This window comes from Aegilops tauschii, chromosome 3 (assembly GCF_002575655.3).
Source record: "Aegilops tauschii subsp. strangulata cultivar AL8/78 chromosome 3, Aet v6.0, whole genome shotgun sequence".
NCBI classification, from domain to species: Eukaryota; Viridiplantae; Streptophyta; class Magnoliopsida; order Poales; family Poaceae; genus Aegilops; species Aegilops tauschii.
This window is the reverse complement of record NC_053037.3, coordinates 103266268-103286864: the sequence shown is the minus strand read 5'-3', so window position 1 is coordinate 103286864 and position 20597 is coordinate 103266268.

Below are 20597 nucleotides of genomic sequence, written 5' to 3'. Positions count from 1 at the left end.
CGAACAAACACACCACAAAAAGAGTTACATCATATGGATCTCCAAGAGACCATTGTATTGAGAATCAAACGAGAGAAAGGAAGCCATCTAGCTACTAACTACGGACCCGTAGGTCTATAAAGAACTACTCACTCATCATCAGAGAGGCGCCAATGGACATGATGCACCCCTCCGTCATGGTGTCTAGATTGGATCTGGTGGTTCTGGACTCTGCGGTGGCTGGAATTGATTTTCGTCGACTCCCCTAGGGTTTCTGGAATATTGGGGTATTTATAGAGCAAAGAGGCGGTTCAGGGGGCACCCGAGGTGGGCACAACCCACCTAGGCGCACCTGGTCCCCCAGGCGTGCCCTGGTGGGTTGTGCTCCCCTCGGAGCACCCCCTAGGTGCTTCTCTGGCTCACTGGATGTCTTCTGGTCCAAAAAAGTCCACAAAAAGTTTCGCTGCGTTTGGACTCCGCTTGGTATTGATTTCCTGCGATGTAAAGAACATGCGGAAAACAGCAACAGGCACTTGGCACTATGTCAATAGGTTAGTACCAAAAAATGATATAAAATGACTATAAAATTGTCGGGTGGTTGGTGCGACATATGCCAAGGGATGGTTTATCATTGTGGGAGCCAATAAAACGTCGCCGGTGCCCGGAAACGGGATGAGGCGAAGACATGCACGCCGGCGAATCTTACCCAGGTTCGGGGCTCTCCGAGGAGATAACACCCCTAGTCCTGCTCTGCGGGGTCTCCGCATGATCACTAGATCGATAAAGGGTAGCTACAATCGCTCCTAGAGCTGTTGAGGTCAAGGGAGAAGAAGAGCAAGGCTAGCTCCTGCTTCTCTCTATCTATGGTGTGTGTGTGCTATGCTTGGGTGCGAACCTAGAAGCGAACCCTTTGCATGGGTGCTCCGGGGGGTTTATATAGGCCTACCCCCCGGGGATACAATGGTAATCCGACTGGGAACTGGTCCCAGCCGTTAGTGTCTACGCTCGCCGGCTTTTCCGCCGGCTGCTGGGTCCCGCCGGCTACTTGGTCGACAGGCCGGTCCCACCGCCTAGGGTCTTGTCGGCGGCTGCTTACTGTAGCCGCGCCTCCGATGATGAGGGCTTTGTCGAGGTAAGCGTGGCTACAGTGGGCCGCCTCGGGGGCTATCACTGTAGCCTTGCCTCGTCTTGTCTCCTTAATGGGGCTCCTGCTTCGAGGAAGGGAGTAGCCGGCTTCTGGAGGCCGGCTATACTCTTGGCCGACTAGGAAAAGCCGGGCCGCCTTCACGCCTCTCTCTGGCTGAAGGGGCCCGCAGTCCTCGGGCCGTACAGGAGTGGGTCGTGGATGACGTCGAGGCTAGTGTGGCTACAGTGCCGAGCCGCACGGGAGACGTCCCTCCCGTACGGCCTCCTGTAGCCATGCCCGCCTCGGGCTTCGGGGGTCGTGGGCCGCACTGTGGCCACACCCCATCACGTCGCCGTTTATGGAGGAGTGGTTGTGATCTTGGCCGGCTCCTAGGAGTCGGCGTCCTTCTTGGCCGGCTTCTAGGAGTCGGCCACCCCGTAGTCGTCCTAGGGAGGAGTCGGTGAGGCTGGCTCGCCTTCTGGGAGTCAGTTTTAGTGGTAGCCGGCCAGGGAAGGCGGCCCAAATGCTTGGAGTGCTTGAAGGCCCAAAAGCCTGATAAATTTTCCGAAGAGCCAGGGGTAGTCGGTTAGGCTACCCGTGGCCATTTACTCCGACAGTAGTCCCCGAAGCTGATTGGGCTTCGAGGTGGAGTGGGGTTCAAGAAGCTCGATCAGCTTCCTATCGTGACAAGCCGGCAGCTGGGAGCCGGCCTTGGTCAGGCGCGCCGCCTTAGTCGAAATCTTCTGGAGTCGGGAGGCGGGAACCCGCAGGCACGTGCACCGGGCCGCGGGCCGGCCTCGGGCCGTCGGCGCGCCACGTGGCCGGAAAGCCTGCCAGCCCACGCGCGTGACGGGACGTCGCCGCAGGGAGGGGCCCGCCACGTCCGCGCCCCGGCCCAGGCGCGGATCCTTTGCATCCCGAACCGCCCGCACGTTTCGTGCGGCAGTTTCGGCTCGCACTTATGCGTAATAAACGCGAGACATGGGAGGAGTGGGCGCAGTTAATCCCTCGTCCCCTCCCCACATCCGGCCTCTTCAGCCTCGTGAGGCTATAAGTAGGGGGAGGCGGAGGGCGGCAGGCCCTCGCACGCTCCTCCTACTTCCACCATCTTCTTCCCTTGCTCATTCTCGCGACAGCGCCTCGCCGCCGCGCTCTTCCTCCGCACGCTCCTCTGCCGCCGCGCTAGCCCTCGCCATGCCTCCTCACGTAGAGCAGCTTGGCGGGGATTGGGACGGCTCCATCGTCCATAACGACCACATCGACTTCCTCCGCGACACCCGGCGTCTGCCCAGCGCGGACAAAGTGGAGGTCCGCCTCGCGCCGGAGAAGGAAATCAGGCCGGCGCCGCGGTAGGGCGAGCGGGTGGTCTTCTGCTCGCACTTCCTGCGTGGCTTCGGCCTGCCAGTGAGCGCCTTCTTCCGCTCCTGGCTGGAATTCTATCAGCTCCAGCCGCATCACCTCACCCCCAACGCGGTGGTGCTGCTGTCGGCCTTCGTCACCCTGTGCGAGGGCTATCTCGGCGTCCTCCCCACCCTCGAGCTCTGGGGGGAGTTCTTCCAGTCGAAGCTGGGCACGCACGTGCGGGGCGTGCTGGCTCAGACTGGCGCCTTCATCGCGTCGCGGAGATCAGGCGCCGACAACCCCTTCCCCATCATCACGCTGATCCAATCGGTGAAGAAGTGGCAGAAGTCCTACTTCTACGTGCGGAGCATCGCTCCCCAGGGCGACTACCTCAACTTGCCGGCCTACGTAGCCGGCCCACCGGCGGGCAGGCTGCCCCAGTGGTCCTTCCGGGCCGTGACGCTGCCGCAGGCAGGAAACGACGCCATCGCCCGACTGCGGGTGATGGTCCAGTCGGAGGGCCTGACGGGGCCCGACCTCCTGGCCGCGTTCGTCACGCGCCGGGTTCTTCCGCTCCAGAGCCGACCTCATCTGATCTGTCAGATGAGCGGCCAGCTCGATCCGAGCCGAATGTGCACCAAGGAGATGCCGCAGCACGACGCCGCCTCCATGGTGAATTACCTCGCCAACTGTCAACTTTCCGAAGACTGGCAATTCGGCAAGGAGCCATATAGCCGTGCCAATCCTCCGCCTGCGGTATGCTCCCCTCGTTTCTTTCTCTCTCTCTCTCTCTCTCTCAGCCTTGTCGCCGAGTTCCTCTGGGCCGACTCTAACTCAGTCGGCTTGCTCTTTTGACAGAGTCCTCTGCTTCGGCCGGCCGGCGGGACAGACGTGGAGTGCCGCTTCGTCTCCGACCGGACCGAACACGACCAGGAGGACCCCGACCTGGGGGCGGTCCATATGGAGGACGCCGTCGAGCCGGCCAGTGGCCAAGCCGGCAGCGAAGCAGGCGGCTCCGGGTTCACAGCTACCTTCAACGACTGGCCGGACGAGGATGAAGCCGAAGTCGTCCCGCACCGCCAGCCGGCATCCGGACGCGGCGCGGGCTCCTCCGGCGCGCAGCCTGCTCGGGGTAGAGGCCAGAAGCGCTGCGCCGCCCCGGGCTTGTTCGGCAGCCGAACGAAGAAGCCCAGGGGCGGGGCGGCCGCCACCAGGCGGGAAGAGGCGGCCGCGAAGGCGGCTCGCTTCCGCAAAGTGGTGAAGCAGCCGCAGACCGTGTCGGCGTAAGTTCTCTTTCTCTATGTACTTTCTTTCTTTCTTTCCTTTGGTGGTTCTTGAACCTTCGTCTTCTTTTTCAACGGTCAGAGCTCCGCTGTCACTTGAGCGGGCGGCTGCCGGCTCCGTCGTCGAGTCGCCAGGGGGCTCTGGGAGCACCACCCGCCGCGTAGATCCCTGCGCCGCCCTCCTGGAGGCGACGGATAGGAACGTGCGGGAGGTGCGGGAGGAGCAGGAAGCGCGGGAGGCGGAGGCACGGAAGGCAGCCGCCGCCCAGGCAGCTCGGGAGGAGGAGGCGGCGAAGGCGCTCGCCGAGGCCGAGGCGGCGGCAGGGGAGGCTTTGATGGTCACCCCCCTGCGCACCATGGCGCCAGGGGACGTGGATCCCTCGCCAGGGGGAGCCAGCGGTTCCCAGCCGGGGCTGGGAGGAAGCGGTGACGACGTCATCATCCTGGAGAAGGCGCCGGAGCCGACTCCTCCGACTAGGGCGACCCAAGGCCGCCAGCCTGAGCCTGCGCCCGCACAGTGGGCGGAGGGCGAGCCAGCCGTGGGGGCTGAGGTGGCGGTCCGGGTTTCGCCAAGCCGGCGTGCAGGGAAGGCCGCGTCGGAGCCGCAGAAGGCCGCGTCGGAGCCACAGCCGGCCGTGGGCTCCAGCTCGTCGGCCCGAGACGCGGAGGCGGCCAGCTCTACCTCGGGGTGGACACCAGGCGGAGGGACAGCCGTGGTGAACGTTGCTGCACAAGACGTCCGGACCCGGCTCCAGAGCCAAGCCGCGGCGCTGAGGCAGTTCACCGACGAATTCCTCGCAACGCGGGCAGCCATCCGGGTTAGCATTCCTATCTTGTTCTTTCTGGATCTTGATTTCTCTCGTGGGGGCGCGTCAGCGCACCCACTGGGTGTAGTCCCCGAGTTCCGAGTCGGCTGCTGAGCAGGCGGCTTGGAACTTCTTGGATATTTTGTCTTTGCTGCTTTTGTTCTCACTTCGATCTTCTGTCCGTCTTGCAGGACTACCACAACCTCCGAGCGGCCGCCTTCAACTCCCAGGCTCGGGAGCTGACTCAGAAGACCACCGATCTTACTGAAAGCCGAGGTATGTGACTTGATCTTTATCTCATGTGGGGGCGCGTCAGCGCACCCACTGGGTGTAGTCCCCGAGATTCGGGCCGACTGCTGAGCAGTCGGCTCGGATCTTCCTTGATGATTTCTTATTGTTCTTCTTCTTCTGCCGTCTCTGCAGCGGCCAACGCCAGTCTGAGGGCACAGCTGGGGGAGTCCCAGACTGCTCTTCGTGCCAAGGACGCGGAGCTCGCCGCCTTAGTGCAGGAGCGCGACCGCCTGGTCAAGAAGCTGGCCGACCAGGAGGAAGGCCATAAGGCGGCGCAGGATCGCGAAGCCACACTCCAGGCCGAGTTCGAGACGGAGGCGGCCGGCTGGGCAGAGGCCAGGCAGACTCTGGTCTCCGGCTATGGCCAGATCGAGGATCTGGTTGACGGTAAGTCGTCTACCCCTTCGTCCTTTCTTGCCATCTGCCACTTTGACTTGTTTTTCTGATTTTGGTGTTCTTCTTTTCTTTTCTTCTTCGCGCAGAGTACTTCCCTGGCTAGTCAACTGCCGCCAACCAGGCCATCGAAGCCCGTCGCCAGGAGAAGAGGCAAGCCGGCTTCGAGATCTCGCCAACCGCCGGCCGCTTGCTGGAGGAACAGCTCCTGGCGATCCAGGCTCGCATCCAGCCGGCTCACAGGCTGCTCTGCTGGCTTCAGCGTGCCGGGTCGCAGGTCTTGGCCGCCCTCTGGCCCGGCCAAGTGGTCCCTCGCACCCCCAGTCGGACCGTCGACTGGCTGGAGGTAGCAGTCGGTCGCTTCGAGGCTTGGAAGGCGTCAGCGGCTCGCTCCGGTGCCAGGCGGGCGCTGGAGTTCGTCAAGGCCTGGTATCGCGGCCTGAACCTGGACCAGCTGGCTACCTGGCGGCAGCAAGCCAACACGGAGCTGGAGCCGACGCGGCCGGCCATCATTCGGCGGGCTTCAGCGATCGCCGACTACACCGACACCAACGTCTTCGCCCCCGAGGTGGACGACAATGGAGTCGCCCAGCCGGAAGATTGGTTTGGGCTGGACCCGGCGTACGGCGAGGACTCGGCGGAGGAGATCGACTCCAGCGACGAGGGCGAAGAGGAGGAGGAGGAGGGTGAAGACGCCGAGCCGGCTGGTGGAGTAGCCGGCCAGCCTGACCGCGCCTCCAGCACTACGTCGCGTGCGAGTGCGTCTCCTGCCGCCGGAGGTGGTCAAGCCGGGACCAGCTAGGTGGCCACTCCTTCAGCCGGCGAGGCTGCCTTCCCCGACCAGCTCGGCCTCCGTGTCGCGCCTTAGTCTTCTTTCTTTTGTTTTCCTGTCTTGTTACTTTTGAACAATGTTTGGTTAAGTCTGCACAATTCCACCTACTGGGTGTATTCAAACTCAAGTCTGCTGCCGGCCTGTGGGCGGCTTTATGTATATAAGTTATGCAATCGGTCTTTCCTTGTACTTTCGCTTTTTGTCCTTCTACTTTTTCCCTTTGCCGCCCTCCCTTGGTTGCCGTCTCCCCAGTCAAACAGTTGCTCTGCAATCTGTAGCCGGGGAGTGCCTGGCCGATTGGGGAGGGGGAAGTACTTTTAGCTCTGCCGGACTTAAGCTAAGTTTTTTAGGAAGCCGGCCAGCCGGCTGTTTTGACAGTCGGCAGGCATATTTGGAGGTCGTCTCTTTGCTATATAGGTTAGTTGTTCCCTAGCCGTTTTTCGTGTGGGCGTCCTTTCTGTCGTTCCTCTTGCTAGTCGGACAGTCAGTTCTTTGAGCTACGACTTTCAACAAGGGAGGACTCGGGAGCCGGCGCACTACTTTGCTGACTTTAGGAAGAACTTTCGATATAGCTCAAGGCGGCCAGTCCCCGGGCCGACTAGTCGAACCCGGTGCCGGACAAAAATTCAAAATGTAATAATACATTCATGGATATGACACTCGTCATTCATAGATAAATAAAAGGCAGTCCCCGAGTACTTGTTCGGGGGGCCTGTTGGTTTGTACTTAATACAAAAGGGGAGCGTGATACATACTGCTTTTCAGCTGTAAAATCATCTTAGGAGGTTTGCGTTCCATGGTCGCTCCGACTCCTTGCCGGAGTCGTCTCTCTTGCGTGCTCTTGGTTTTTGCGCGTCGATCAAGTAGTAGGAGTCGTTGCCGAGTGCCTTGCTGACGACGAAAGGGCCTTCCCAAGGGGCCGAGAGCTTGTGCTGGCTGGCTGTTCACTGGATCAGCCAGAGCACAAGGTCGCCCTCTTGGAAGGATCTTGGCTTGACCTTGCGGTTGTAGTAGCGGCGCAGGCCTTGCTGCTGGATGGCGGACCGGCTGAGGGCTAACAGCCGACCTTCTTCCAGTAGGTCGACGCCGTCTTCTCTTGCTTCTTTGGCTTCCTCCTCCGTGTACATGGTGATCCGAGGCGAGTCGAACTCGATGTCTGTTGGGATGACAGCCTCGGCACCGTACACAAGGAAGAATGGGGTGAAGCCGGTTGACTTGTTGGGTGTAGTGTGCAGACTCCAGAGGACAGCCGGCAGCTCTTCGAGCCAGCAGCCGGCCGATCGCTCCAGTGGTACAACCAGTCGGGGCTTGATGCCGGAGAGGATAAGTCCATTTGCTCGCTCGACCTGGCCGTTTGACTGCGGGTGGGCAACGGACGCTAAGTCCAGTCGGATGCCCTGCGTCGCGCAGAAATGTGCCAGTGCGCCTTTGGCGAAGTTTGTGCCGTTGTCGGTGATGATGCTGTGCGGCACGCCGTACCGAGTAGTGATGTCCGTGATGAATGTCACGGCAGTCGGCCCGTTCAGCTTCTTAATTGGCTTGGCTTCAATCCACTTTGTGAACTTGTCCACCGCAACGAGTAGATGTGTCAAGCCACCGCAGGCTGTCTTGAAAGGGCCCACCATGTCCAGTCCCCAGACGGCAAAAGGCCAGGTGAGGGGAATGGTCTTGAGGGCAGAAGCCGGCAGGTGTTGTTTGGAACTGAAGACTTGACATCCTCTGCAGCTCTTGACTATTTCTTTAGCATCCTCCAAGGCAGTCGGCCAGAAGAACCCATGGCGGAAAGCCTTGGCCACGAGGGATCTTGAGGCGGCGTGATGGCCGCATTCGCCTTGGTGGATGTCTTTGAGGATTGCCACTCCTTTTTCTGGCTCGACGCAACGCTGGAAGACTCCAGTGACGCTGTGCTTCACAAGCTCCCTGTTGATTATTGTGTATGCTGCGGCTCGTCGTTGCACTAGTCTTGCTGCGATCTCATCAGCCGGCAGCTCTCTGCTGACTAGGAACTTGAGGATGGGCTGGGCCCATGAGGGAGCTGTGACTTCTTCTGTTGTTAATGTGGCCACCATGACTCGGGTGGGTGGGTTGGGTGTTGCATTGGAGTCGACCACCGCTTCTTGTGTCATTGCAGTCCCCGGGCCGACTGCTGCAGTCCCCGGGCCGGGTTCTGAAGTCCCTGGGCCGGGTGCGACTACGTCAGTTCCCGGGGCAGTCGTTGAAGTTCCCGTGCCGCCTGCGGTGTTTCTTGAGCCGGATCCAGCTGTTTCTGGCGCAGGCGGTACGAAGATGGAATCCGACTCTGGAGACGGCTTGATGGACGGCTTGAGGAGGCGCTGGAGGGAGACGCCAGTCGGTATGGCTTGTCGGGTGGAGCCGATCTGTGCTAGGGCATCTGCTTGGTCGTTGTCGGCCCTTGGCACGTGAAGGAACTCGCACCCTTCGAAGTATCCGCTCATCTGCTGGACGTGGAAACGGTAGCTCGCCATGTTCGCGTCCTTGGCATCCCAGTCGCCAGATGATTGCTGGACCACCAAGTCTGAGTCGCCGTAGCACAGGATCCGGCGTATGCCAAGCTCTTTGGCTAGCCGGAGCCCATGTACGAGCGCCTCGTACTCGGCCACGTTGTTGGAGGCGGCGAAGTGGATCTGCAGCGTGTACTTGAGCTTGTCGCCTTTGGGAGAGGTGAGGATGATGCCGGCTCCCAAGCCGGTGCGCATCTTGGACCCGTCAAAGTGCATCCGCCAATGGGTAGAGTCGGGAGCCGGCGGTAAGTACTGGGTCTCGGCCCAGTCGACGAGGAAGTCGGCCAATGCTTGCGACTTGATGGCGGTGCAGGGTTGATAGAAAATCGTGTAGGGCGCCAAGGCAATGGCCCATTTGGCCACCCGGCCGGATGCATCCCGACTGCCTATGATCTCGGCGAGCGGGGCAGTGCACACGACCGTGATAGGGTGCTCTTGGAAGTAGGGCTTCAATTTCTTGGCAGCAAAGTACACCCCATAGCACATCTTTTGGTAGTGCGGGTAGTTTTGCTTTGAGCTGCACAGTACTTCGCTGAGATAGTAGACCGGCCTCTGGACCAGCTGGGCTCGGCCTTCCTCCGGGCGCTGGACCACAACAACAGTGCTGACGACTCGGCTTGTCGCGGCGATGTAGAGGAGCATGGGCTCCTTCTCAGTCGGCGCAGCCAGGACAGGCGGAGTGGTCAACATTTTCTTCAACTCATGGAAGGCTTGGTCGGCTTGATCATTCCACTCAAAGTGAGTGGACTTCTTCATGAGTCGGTACAGGGGGAGAGCCTTCTCTCCTAGTCGGCTGATAAAACGGTTCAGGGAGGCTAAGCAGCCAGTGAACTTCTGCACATCTCGCAGCTTGGTGGGAATCTCCATCCTCTCGATGGCCTTGATCTTGACAGGGTTGCACTCAATGCCGCGTTCGAAGACCAAGAAGCCTAGTAGCTGGCCGGCCGGCACTCCGAACACGCACTTCTCGGGGTTGAGCTTGATCTGGAATCGGCGCAAGTTGGCAAATGTTTCTTTCAGGTCTTCCAGCAAGGTACCCCGCTTCTCTGTCTTCACCACAATGTCGTCTACGTAGACGTGGGCATTTCCGCCGAGTTGTTTCAAGAGACATTTCTGCATGCAACGCTGAAAAGTGGCACCGGCGTTTCTCAAGCCGAATGTCATTGTCAGGTAGCAGAAAGCTCCAAAGGGTGTGATGAAGGCAGTCTTCAGGCGGTCAGCCGGGTCCAACTTGATCTGATGATACCCTGAGTATGCATCCAAAAAACTTAATAGCTCGCATCCGGCTGTGGAGTCTATCACTTGGTCAATCCGTGGCAAAGCAAACGGATCCTTTGGGCAGGCCTTGTTCAGACTTGTGTAGTCTATACACATGCGCCACTTGTTATTCTTCTTCAGAACCAGAACTGGATTGGCAAGCCATTCTAGAAAGAACACTTCCATGATGAAGCCGGCTGCAAGGAGCCGAGCTATCTCTTCTCCCACGATTCTTCGCTTCCCTTCTGATAGTCGGCGGAGGGGTTGCTTGACCGGCTTCGCATCAGCTCGGACATGTAATTTGTGCTCGGCGAAATCCTTCGGGACACCCGGCATGTCCTTTGGGGACCATGCAAACATGTCTCGATTCTCACGGAGGAGGTCGACGAGCTCGCCTTCCTATTTGCTGTCCAAGTTCGCCCCAATCACGGCGAACCTCTCCGGGTGCTCCGGGTATAGAGGTATCTTCTTCGTCTCTTTGGCAGGCTGGAAGGAGCCCTACGCATCACAGTCCTTGGGGTTGGGGGACAAGGCCGGCTGCTTGCCGGCCATGGCCACAACCCGTTCCAACATTTTCTTCTCTTCTGCCACCACGAGGGACTCGGCCAGCCGGCTGCTGGCCATGGCACACTCGATGGACTTCTTGTAGTCGCCGGCCACCGTGATGATCCCCTTCGAGCTCGGCATCTTCATCTTCAGGTAGGCATAGTGGGGCACAACCATGAACTTGGCCAAAGCAGGTCGGACAAGTAGTGCATGATAGGGGCTCTCCAAATCCACCACCTCGAACCATATTGCTTCCCGGCAAAAGTGATCTTTGTCTCCGAAGAGAACATCCATATTGATCTTGCCGATTGGAGCGCAAGATAGGCCGGGTACGATACCATGGAAGACGGTGCGGCTCGGCATGAGCTGCTTCGCTTTGACGTTCAGCTTGTCCATGGTATCGCGGTACAGTATGTTGATACTGCTTCCGCCGTCTATCAGGACGCGGGAAAATCTGGCAGCTCGCCTCTCCGTCGCAAGGGTGACGTCCAAGACCATAGCATAGGAGCCAGGCGAAGGCATCACCTCTGGGTGGTCGGCCTGGCTCCAGCTGATGGGCTTTTCCGACCAGTGCATGAACTCGGCGGTGCTAGAGGCGACTGCGTTTACTTCTTGGCGCTGCCGGCGTCGGCTGCGCTTGTCGTCGACTTGACTTGTGAAGACGACGTAGGCGTCGTGCGCTTCGGGGAACTCGTCTTGGATGGCGCCGACTGCCGGCCGGGCCGCCGGCTGCTGGGGAGCTGGAGGCGGCGGGCCGGGAGGCGGAGGCGGCACCATCCCTTCACCCTTGGAGATGCGGGTGAGCCAGTGGCATTTCCGTGTTGTATGGTTGGACGGCTTCGCGCCGCTGTGGAACTTGCAGGGAGCATCGAGTGCTTGTTCGTAGGAGAAAGACGGCTGCCAGGGCGGCCGGCCACCCTTCTTCTTGGGAGCGGGCCGCTCTTCGGGCTGCTCGTCTTCAACTGTGGCCACCTGCCGACTGGAGTAAGTCGGCATGGGGCCCTTGCGCTTGTGGTCGTTCTTGTAGGGGCGCCGGTTAGGGTCGCCAGCCGGCGTCTTGGGAGCCGAAGCAATTACTTTCCCCGAGGCGTCTACTCGGAGCTCGGTCTTCATGGAGGAGTCGGCAGTGGCGTACTTGTCAGCGATGACTAGTAGCTCGTCGAGGGTAGCCGGCTCGTCGCAGAGGAGTCGGTGCTTGAGGAGGGTGCCCTCTCGGCACCCGGCAGTGAAGTACTCGATGGCCTGGACCTCGTGCACTCCCTCGCAGGAGTTGCGGAGCTCGGCCCATCGCATGAGGTAGTCGCGGGTCGACTCGTTGGGCCCCTGGACGCAGAGGGAGAGCTGGCGAGGCTTGGGAGGCCGCTTGTAAGTGCTGGTGAAGTTGCGGACGAAAACGTCGGTGAAGTCCAGCCAACTGTTGATGCTGTAGGGCTTGAGGCTGTTGAGCCATGTGTGCGCCGTGCCCTGCAGCATCAGGGGGACGTACTTCACGGCAACGCGCCGATTGCCGTTGGCGATGCTGACGGCTGTGGAGTAGTCGATGAGCCAATCTTCCGGCTTCACCGAGCCGTTGTACTTGGGCGGGTCTCTGGGAAGCGAGAACCCTTTGGGAAAGGGCTCGTCGCGGATGCGGGGGCCAAAGCATGGCGGGCCGACATCGTCTTCTTCTTCTAGCGCCAAGGATCGAGCAAGGCGGTCGATCCTGTGGCGGGTGTCGTTTTCGCCGACTCCTTCTCGGCGGCCGAGTCGGTCGCCAAGAGTCGGATGGGTGACAGGCGGTGGAGTGAGGCATCTTTCTCTTCGAGGCGGGGGAGGAGGCAGGTTTCCCTGGTGCTCTACAGCTCGAGGGCGGCCATCCGCGTCGTGCTCGATGGTAATGCGAGTCCGGCTGCGGCTGGCAGCCGGCTCCTTGTCTTTCTTCTGGCGCGCGCCGCTCGCAGTCGGCGAGCGGGACGTCGCGGCGTGCTCCCGGCGCGGGGGATGGCTATCAGCTCGGGCGCCGGCTTCGTGCTGTTCTGCAGCCGCGTCGATCAGCTGCTAGATCCGTCTTGTCATGTAAGGGAGCTCATCGGCTCCCAGCCCATTGAGCTCCTCTGCAGCCGCCTGAGCGGCTCGCAGGTTCTCGAGCGGGTGGCGTAGACGGGGCGATCTGCGCCCAGCATGCTGGCAACGGCTGCGCCGCGCTTCTGGACGAAGCCGGCTCGGCTCGGGCCGCTAGGCGGCGGCGTCCCGAAGGCGGCGCGGTCGACTTCGCGTTGGTGGGCCTCGGTGAGGCGTCTTATCGAGGCTATCTTCTTGCCCTCCGCGATGAGGGCAAGGCAGCGTGCCTCCAGGGTCTCGGCGTCGGCGTCGGCCGGGATGGGGACGGAGAGGTCCTGCATCACCGCTTGCTGAGCGTCGCGGGCGTTCTCGCCCGAGTTGGAGACGTGGCTGATGACCAGCACTTCGGTGACAGCGCTGCTGCCGCTGTCAGCTCGAGGGAGGGGGTCGTCGAAGACCACCACGTCGGAGGGGTAGGCGTCGAGCGGCGCGGTGTCGGAGTCGATGAGCATCGGGTCGGTGGAGCCGACCGACTCCATGTCCGCAGCGGGCTCGCTGGAGATGTGAAGTTGGTCGAGGAGGCTGACGAGGTGGCTCTCGGGGTAGTCGGTGCCTGCGTCGGACGCAGGCTCGTCGGAGATGCGAGTCTCGCCGAGCAGATCGGCGAGGCGGCTCGCTGCGCAGGCGTCGTCGACGCCTTGCAGCGCGTCGAGGCAAACGCCATCGGGCGCAGCAGGCTGGCTGCGCTCGCGGGGGAGGAAGAGGGTTCCCGTCCAGAAAAGGTCTTCGGACGACGGTGCACCTGGCCCCACGGTGGGCGCCAAATGTCGGGTGGTTGGTGCGACATATGCCAAGGGATGGCTTATCATTGTGGGAGCCAATAAAACGTCGCCGGTTCCCGAAAACGGGATGAGGCGAAGACATGCACGCCGGCGAATCTTACCCAGGTTCGGGGCTCTCCGAGGAGATAACACCCCTAGTCCTGCTCTACGGGGTCTCCGCATGATCACTAGATCGATAAAGGGTAGCTACAATCGCTCCTAGAGCTGTTGAGGTCAAGGGAGAAGAAGAGCAAGGCTAGCTCCTGCTTCTCTCTATCTATGGTGTGTGTGCTATGCTTGGGTGCGAACCTAGAAGCGAACCCTTTGCATGGGTGCTCCGGGGGGTTTATATAGGCCTACCCCCCGGGGATACAATGGTAATCCGACTGGGAACTGGTCCCAGCCGTTAGTGTCTACGCTCGCCGGCTTTTCCGCCGGCTGCTGGGTCCCGCCGGCTGCCGGCTACTTGGTCGACAGGCCGGTCCCACCGCCTAGGGTCTTGTCGGCGGCTGCTTACTGTAGCCGCGCCTCCGATGATGAGGGCTTTGTCGAGGTAAGCGTGGCTATAGTGGGCCGCCTCGGGGGCTATCACTGTAGCCTTGCCTCGTCTTGTCTCCTTAATGGGGCTCCTGCTTCGAGGAAGGGAGTAGCCGGCTTCTGGAGGCCGGCTATACTCTTGGCCGACTAGGAAAAGCCGGGCCGCCTTCACGCCTCTCTCTGGCTGAAGGGGCCCGCAGTCCTCGGGCCGTACAGGAGTGGGTCGTGGATGACGTCGAGGCTAGCGTGGCTACAGTGCCGAGCCACACGGGAGACGTCCCTCCCGTACGGCCTCCTGTAGCCATGCCCGCCTCGGGCTTCGGGGGTCGTGGGCCGCACTGTGGCCACACCCCGTCACGTCGCCGTTTATGGAGGAGTGGTTGTGATCTTGGCCGGCTCCTAGGATTCGGCGTCCTTCTTGGCCGGCTTCTAGGAGTCGGCCACCCCGTAGTCGTCCTAGGGAGGAGTCGGTGAGGCTGGGTCGCCTTCCGGGAGTCAGTTTTAGTGGTAGCCGGCCAGGGAAGGCGGCCCAAATGCTTGGAGTGCTTGAAGGCCCAAAAGCCTGATAAATTTTCCGAAGAGCCAGGGGTAGTCGGTTAGGCTACCCGTGGCCATTTACTCCGACAAAAATGATTGTAAAACATCCAAGAATGATAATATAACAGCATGGAACAATCAAAAATTATAGATACGTTGGATACGTATCAGGGCCCCCTCCAGTGTGTCTTGGTTCCAGAAATTCTTATATATTCCAAAATAATTCTCCAAAAAGTTTCGTCCAATTCAGAGCCCAAAAACTTCTATTTATGCACAAAAAACAACACCATTGTAGTTCTGCTGAAAACAGCGTCAATCCGGGTTAGTTTCATTCAAATCATGCAAATTATAGTCCAAAACAAGAGCAAAAGCATTAGGAAAAGTAGATATGATGGAGACGTATCATTGCAGAAGGCAACTGCTTGGAGGTAATTGTTAAGATCAATGGCCACCACTACAACAAAGGATACTACCTAGCTGACGGTATTTATTCTCAGTGGACTACTCTTGTGAAGACAATCCCCAACCCTGTAGGAGACAAGAAGAAGAGATATTCCCAAGACCAAGGGAGTGCTAGGAAGGATGTGGAGGGTGCATTTGGTGTTCTTCAATCTCGATGGGGCATCGTTCGGTATCCTGCTAGAACTTGGAGCACCAAGAAGTTGTGGGAGGTGATGACTGCTTGTGTGATCATGCACAATATGATCATAGAGGATGAGCATCCGGATGATATCTACGACCATGGGTTTCAGTTTCAGGGTGATAATGTTGTGCCTGAGCATGGAGGAGCGGCAATGCTTGCACAATTCATCTAATTCCATCATCAAATGTGTGATTGAGAAACTCACATTCAACTGCAAGATAATTTTGTTGAGCATATGTGGGCTCACGTTGGCAATCAGTAGATGTATTAGATTTTTTCTTTTAAATGTATTCAAGATAATTTACTTTTTATTTGGCTTATAAACTATGAAATATTCATTTGGTTGTGAAACTACGAGGTATTTATATTTTGTTCGAATTATCTGAATTTGGGCTGATTTTATATATATATTGCAAATCCAGCTTAAAAAAGCCGCGAGACAAAAAATGCATACACGCGTTGGGCGCACTGCCGACCCAAACGCGGAAGGGGCAGACACACCGATCCAGACGGACAAATTGCGGACAAAACACGCGTCCATTTGTGTCAGCGTGTTGGAGTTGCTCTAAGTAATACCTCATTTGGTTCATAGGTTAGGCAACCATAGAAATTGGAAAGTCACAAGAAATGTGATGACATGTATCACAAATCCAGGGACAAATTCATGGGAGGACGTGCGGGTGGGTGGGGTGGGGGTTACTCTCTAACTAAATTCTAGCTAACTTTTTTTAACACAATACAGACGCAAGCGCTCATATATACGTGCATGCACTCACCCCTTGAGCGCACACACGCACACCCTACCCCTATGAGCACCTCCAAGAGACTAAGTCGGCTTGTCATCTTGATATCAGGAACGTCTCCTCCCACCGAACGCGTATCGCCGGAAATCCTGAATAAATTCAGGATAAATGCGAGCACGGTGAGGGAGTTATGGATTAAGGGGTCCTCGGGGCGTCGGCCCATCGAGTATGGGCCGGACTGGTGAAGCCGCATAACGATAGGAGATCTATGAAGTCGTGGTGTGCCCTTCAAGTCAAGGGTAGGCAGGATATTTTTACTTCATGTCGTAATCTATCTTCGGTAGCCCTAACCTTATCGGTGTCTATATAAACCGAGGGTTGTAGTCTTCAGGGGTAGGGCTACGTACGTCATCTCATCACCTTAGGGTTTAGCTCATGCTGATCTCGAGGTAGATCTACTTTGTAACCATACAGTACATCCAATACAATCAAGTAGGACAGAGGGTATTAACACTTCAAGAGGGCCCAAACCTGGGTAAACACCGTGTTCATCGTCCCTTGTTCCCCATCGATCTCAGATCCATAGCTCAGGACCCCTACCCCGAGGTCTGCCGGTTTTGACACCGACATTGGTGCTTTCATTGAGAGTTCCACTGTTGGATCGCCGAGAGGATCGATGGCTCGCCCGGTCATAGGAGCAGGCATCGGATCCGGGGATTTCTTCGTCCCTCGTCAACTCTTCGCGTACGGTAGCATCGTGCTGCATGCCGACCCGACTGGTTGTTTGGATCGGATTGACAACTTCTCTCCTGAACACCTAATTCGATTCGGTAATTTGGAATATGTTGCGGACACGCGGGGCGATCTGGTCTTCATCGGATTCACCACCCCTCCTGCACCCTCGCAATCCTCGCCGTGCCCGCTCTGGAGTCCCCCTCCGATCCGATCTACAGACCGGTCCCAACGATGCGAACAGCTTCAAGCCAGGAGGGCTCCACTTCAAGCGGTGGCCAGGCTCCACCTTCGGTCGGATCCATCATGTCTGCGGAGGGCCTATCCTCGGCCTTCGAGGTAGAATCAGGAGGCGGAGGCCAAGAGTCAATCTCGACCGAACCTTTCCGCCACAACCCTCTTCCGACCCTGAGCCCCCACGATGAACCTGCAACCGATGGCCAGGGGTCACCCCCAGTCCGAAGCAGCTCAATCTCGAATCCTGGCGTGGAAACTACACGTGAAAGTCAAAGCCTGTCCTTTGTCTCCAGTGACAATCCGGACCCCCTCAAGGATCCATCACCGTACCCCGAGCTTACCTCGGCCTATGGAAACCAAAGACCGGTTAGGGCACGGGCTGCCCCTCGCCCCGTTACAATGGACTTTGGCCTGGAGCCCTCGAATTCGGCGACCCTTGCTATGTTAAACGAGGCATTAGACCGAATCCAGAAAATGTCCATCCAGGAGGACCTGCCCTCAACCCACAATCATCAACCCTTCGAGGCATACCATAGGGAATTTTACGTCCCACCCACCACCCACTTGGTAGCCACTGTCGATGATTAACCGATATGCTAGACTATAATTCGGAAAACACCGAATACATGGACGAGGATAGTGGAGCCACGGCTAGTACCGATGTTGCCTCCCCCCTGTCATCGGCCGCTGGTCAGCCACGTCCACCTACGATTTTTACATGGTGGACACCCCCAAGGACGGCGATGGCACTCCCAATCAGGACCGAGACAAGCCCGGAGATGAGCCGCCTAAACGCTGAAGACAGCGTGGTCGATCAAAGCCACGTCGAAGCCATGCGAACAACATGGACTCTGCAGATAACGACACCGCGAATCACACCCTTTAAGGAGGAGGACAGTCTCGGGGATGACGATTTCATCGTCCCCAAAGACCCGCTGGAGCAGGAATGGTTCAAATGGATGCTTCTAGCCACTGCCCGCAGCCTAAAGAAACAAAAGCGTAGAATCAAGGCCGAACAGGACACCCACAATGATCAATGGACCAAAGTCCTATTCGCCGAAGAAGGGTACGACCGCGAACAGCCAATCAAAAGTTAACCCAAGTGAAGATTGCTGCCAAAATTCGATGACGAGGCCGTAGAGCCCACGCGTCCGACATACACATGCGCCGAACAGCCAGACCGCCCCCCTAGAGGGTGGGACAGAGAAGCTGGCGAGGCCGAGCACCCCGCTGCCCCACCTCGCCATTATGGCAAGGATCAAGTGCGGCCCACCTACGAATACGACCTTCACCGTGACCTAGACGCTCGAGGAGGCCGTACCAGGTCCATCTACGGACCCAGAGAAGACCCGCCCACTCACCGAGAAGGATACTACGAGTGGCTGAACTGAAATGACAGAGTCCGGGAGCAGCAGCGGACTCAGATGGCCGACGACCTCCGATGCGATGTAGCCCGAGTCTGGGGTGCCGCACACCCTCTGTGCTTCACAGAGAGGGTAATGCAACACCAATTTCTAGAAGGCTTCAAGCTTGTGAACATCGAACCATACGACGGAACCACTGACCAGGCCGTATGGATAGAGGATTTCCTCCTCCACATTCACATGGCACGAGGAGACGACCTCCACGCCATCAAAAATCTGCCACTAAGGCATAAAGGACCAGCTCGACACTGGTTGAACCGCCTTTCCGAAGACTCTATAGGCTATTGGGAAGAGATAGAGGACGCTTTTCGAGCGAACTTTCAAGCCACCTATGTCCGGCCTCCGAACGCAAACGACCTAAACTGCATCACACAACAGCCCGGAGAATCTGCACGGCAATTTTTGGAACTGATTCTTGACCAAGAAGAATCAGATTGTCGACTGTCCGGATGCCGAGGCCTAGACCGCTTTCAAGCATAGTGTCAAGGACGAATGGCTCGTAAGACAGCTCGGCCAGGATAAACCAAGAACTATGGCAGCCCTTACTTCTCTCATGACCCGCTTTTGCACGGGCGAAGATAGTTGGCTCGCTCGTAAAAACACCAACCCCGACACACCCGGTACTTCCGAGGTTCGGGACGCTAATGGAAAGCCGCGACGTAGTAAGAGTAAACATCGCCACAATGACGGCGAAGGCGAGGATACGGCAGTAAATGCCAGGTTTAGAAATCCGAAGTCTAGACCGCGAAACAAAGCCCCTAAAGGCAACGGCGATGGCCCATCCAGACTAGACACAATTCTGGAGAGGCCCTGCGAGATCCACGGTACATTAGAGAAGCCCGCCAACCACTCCAACCGTAACTATTGGGTGATCAAACAGGCCGGCAAGCTCACAGCCGAAGACTTGGGCAAAAGCCAACGAAGCGAGGACGATGATGAGCCCCGCGGTCCGAATAATGGAGGCCAGAAACCCTTCCCTTTCGGGGTTAAGACGGTGAACATGATCTATGCAACCCACATACCGAAGAAGGAGAGGAGGCGAGCGCTGCGAGACGTATAGGCCCTTGAGCCCATAGCGCCAAAGTTCAATCCATGGTCAGCCTGCCCGATCACTTTCGATCACAGGGACCACCTGACCAGCATACGCCACGGAGGGTCTGCAGCCTTAGTGCTCGACCCCATCATCGATGGATTCCACCTTACTAGAGTCCTAATGGACGGGGGCTGTGTAGCCCCAATCTAATATACGAAGACACAGTGAGGAAGATGGGGATCAATCCGTCAAGGATCAAACCCAGTAAAACCACCTTCAAGGGGGTCATTCCGGGAGTAGAGGCCCGCCACACAGGCACCGTGACGCTTGAAGTAGTGTTCGGCTCCCCGGACAACTTCTGAAGTGAGGACTTGATCTTCAACATTGCACCTTTTCGCATCGGCTATCACGCCATCCTCGGCCAAACGGCGTTTGTTAAATTCAATGTCGTCCCGCTTTACGCGTACCTCAAGTTGAAGATGCCCAGTCCTTTGGGCGTCATGACTATCAACGGCAACACAGAACACTCACTTCGGACCAAAGAGAACACTGCGTCCCTAACGGCCGAAGACCAAATCGGCCCGTACGGGTCCCGTTACCGGCCCACCGTAAACGCCGGCGACAACAGTAAACGGGTCCAAACTCGTTCCCCGTCATGGGAACCCGCATGCGTTCGTCGCAAATAGGGATGCTCGCCCCACGGCACGCCCAAAATCTTCACGTCCCACGTGCCTCGTTAGCACAATTTTGCACTCAAAATACCATGGGCGATCGTGAGGCATATATCAACAAATGCGAAGCATGTGTTCGGCTAACCCGAACTTCGGAAGTCTCGGATGACCCGGGGGTCAAATCCAGCCCCTCCCCAGTGTAAAGCTTCATCGGCAGGATCCTCGCCCCTTAAGGTTTTCATCGAAGGTCCCAACCCCCCTCAGAAGCAAAGGCGCAGACGAGCAGCAGGCCACAGTTGAGGATTCGACTCACGCATCAAGGCCTTGCATAAACCTTTACTTTGTAAAACTTTTTTCTTTTTACAAATAATGCCTTGTCAGTTCGAATTGTATGGTTAGATGTCTTTAGCCTATGAGAAATAATTAAAAAAATGCCCTTTATGGTGTTCGGGTATCCGCACCTTGCGATTGTCTCCTTTCCTTTTGATTCTCCCCTCGCTCTTCGAACAGCCCGGCATGAAAACCTGATCGTTTAACTAACCTAGAGCTCGATTTAACCATCAGCTCCGTGCCCCAAATCCAACACCACTTTCCGCCGAGTGCTCGGCTCTCGGATATTGCACTATATGCATCAGTTCCGAACTATGTCTTGGGTCAATAGTTGGGTTGCCCAGCTCCTGTGGTTGCCCCTTATGTTCCGCTCATTCAGCTAAGAGGGCAAAGGGAGAACCCCCTGTGATTGTACTTCTGGCTAGCTTGGTCAAGTACCTCAGGAGGAGAAAGCCGAAAACTGACAGTCATAG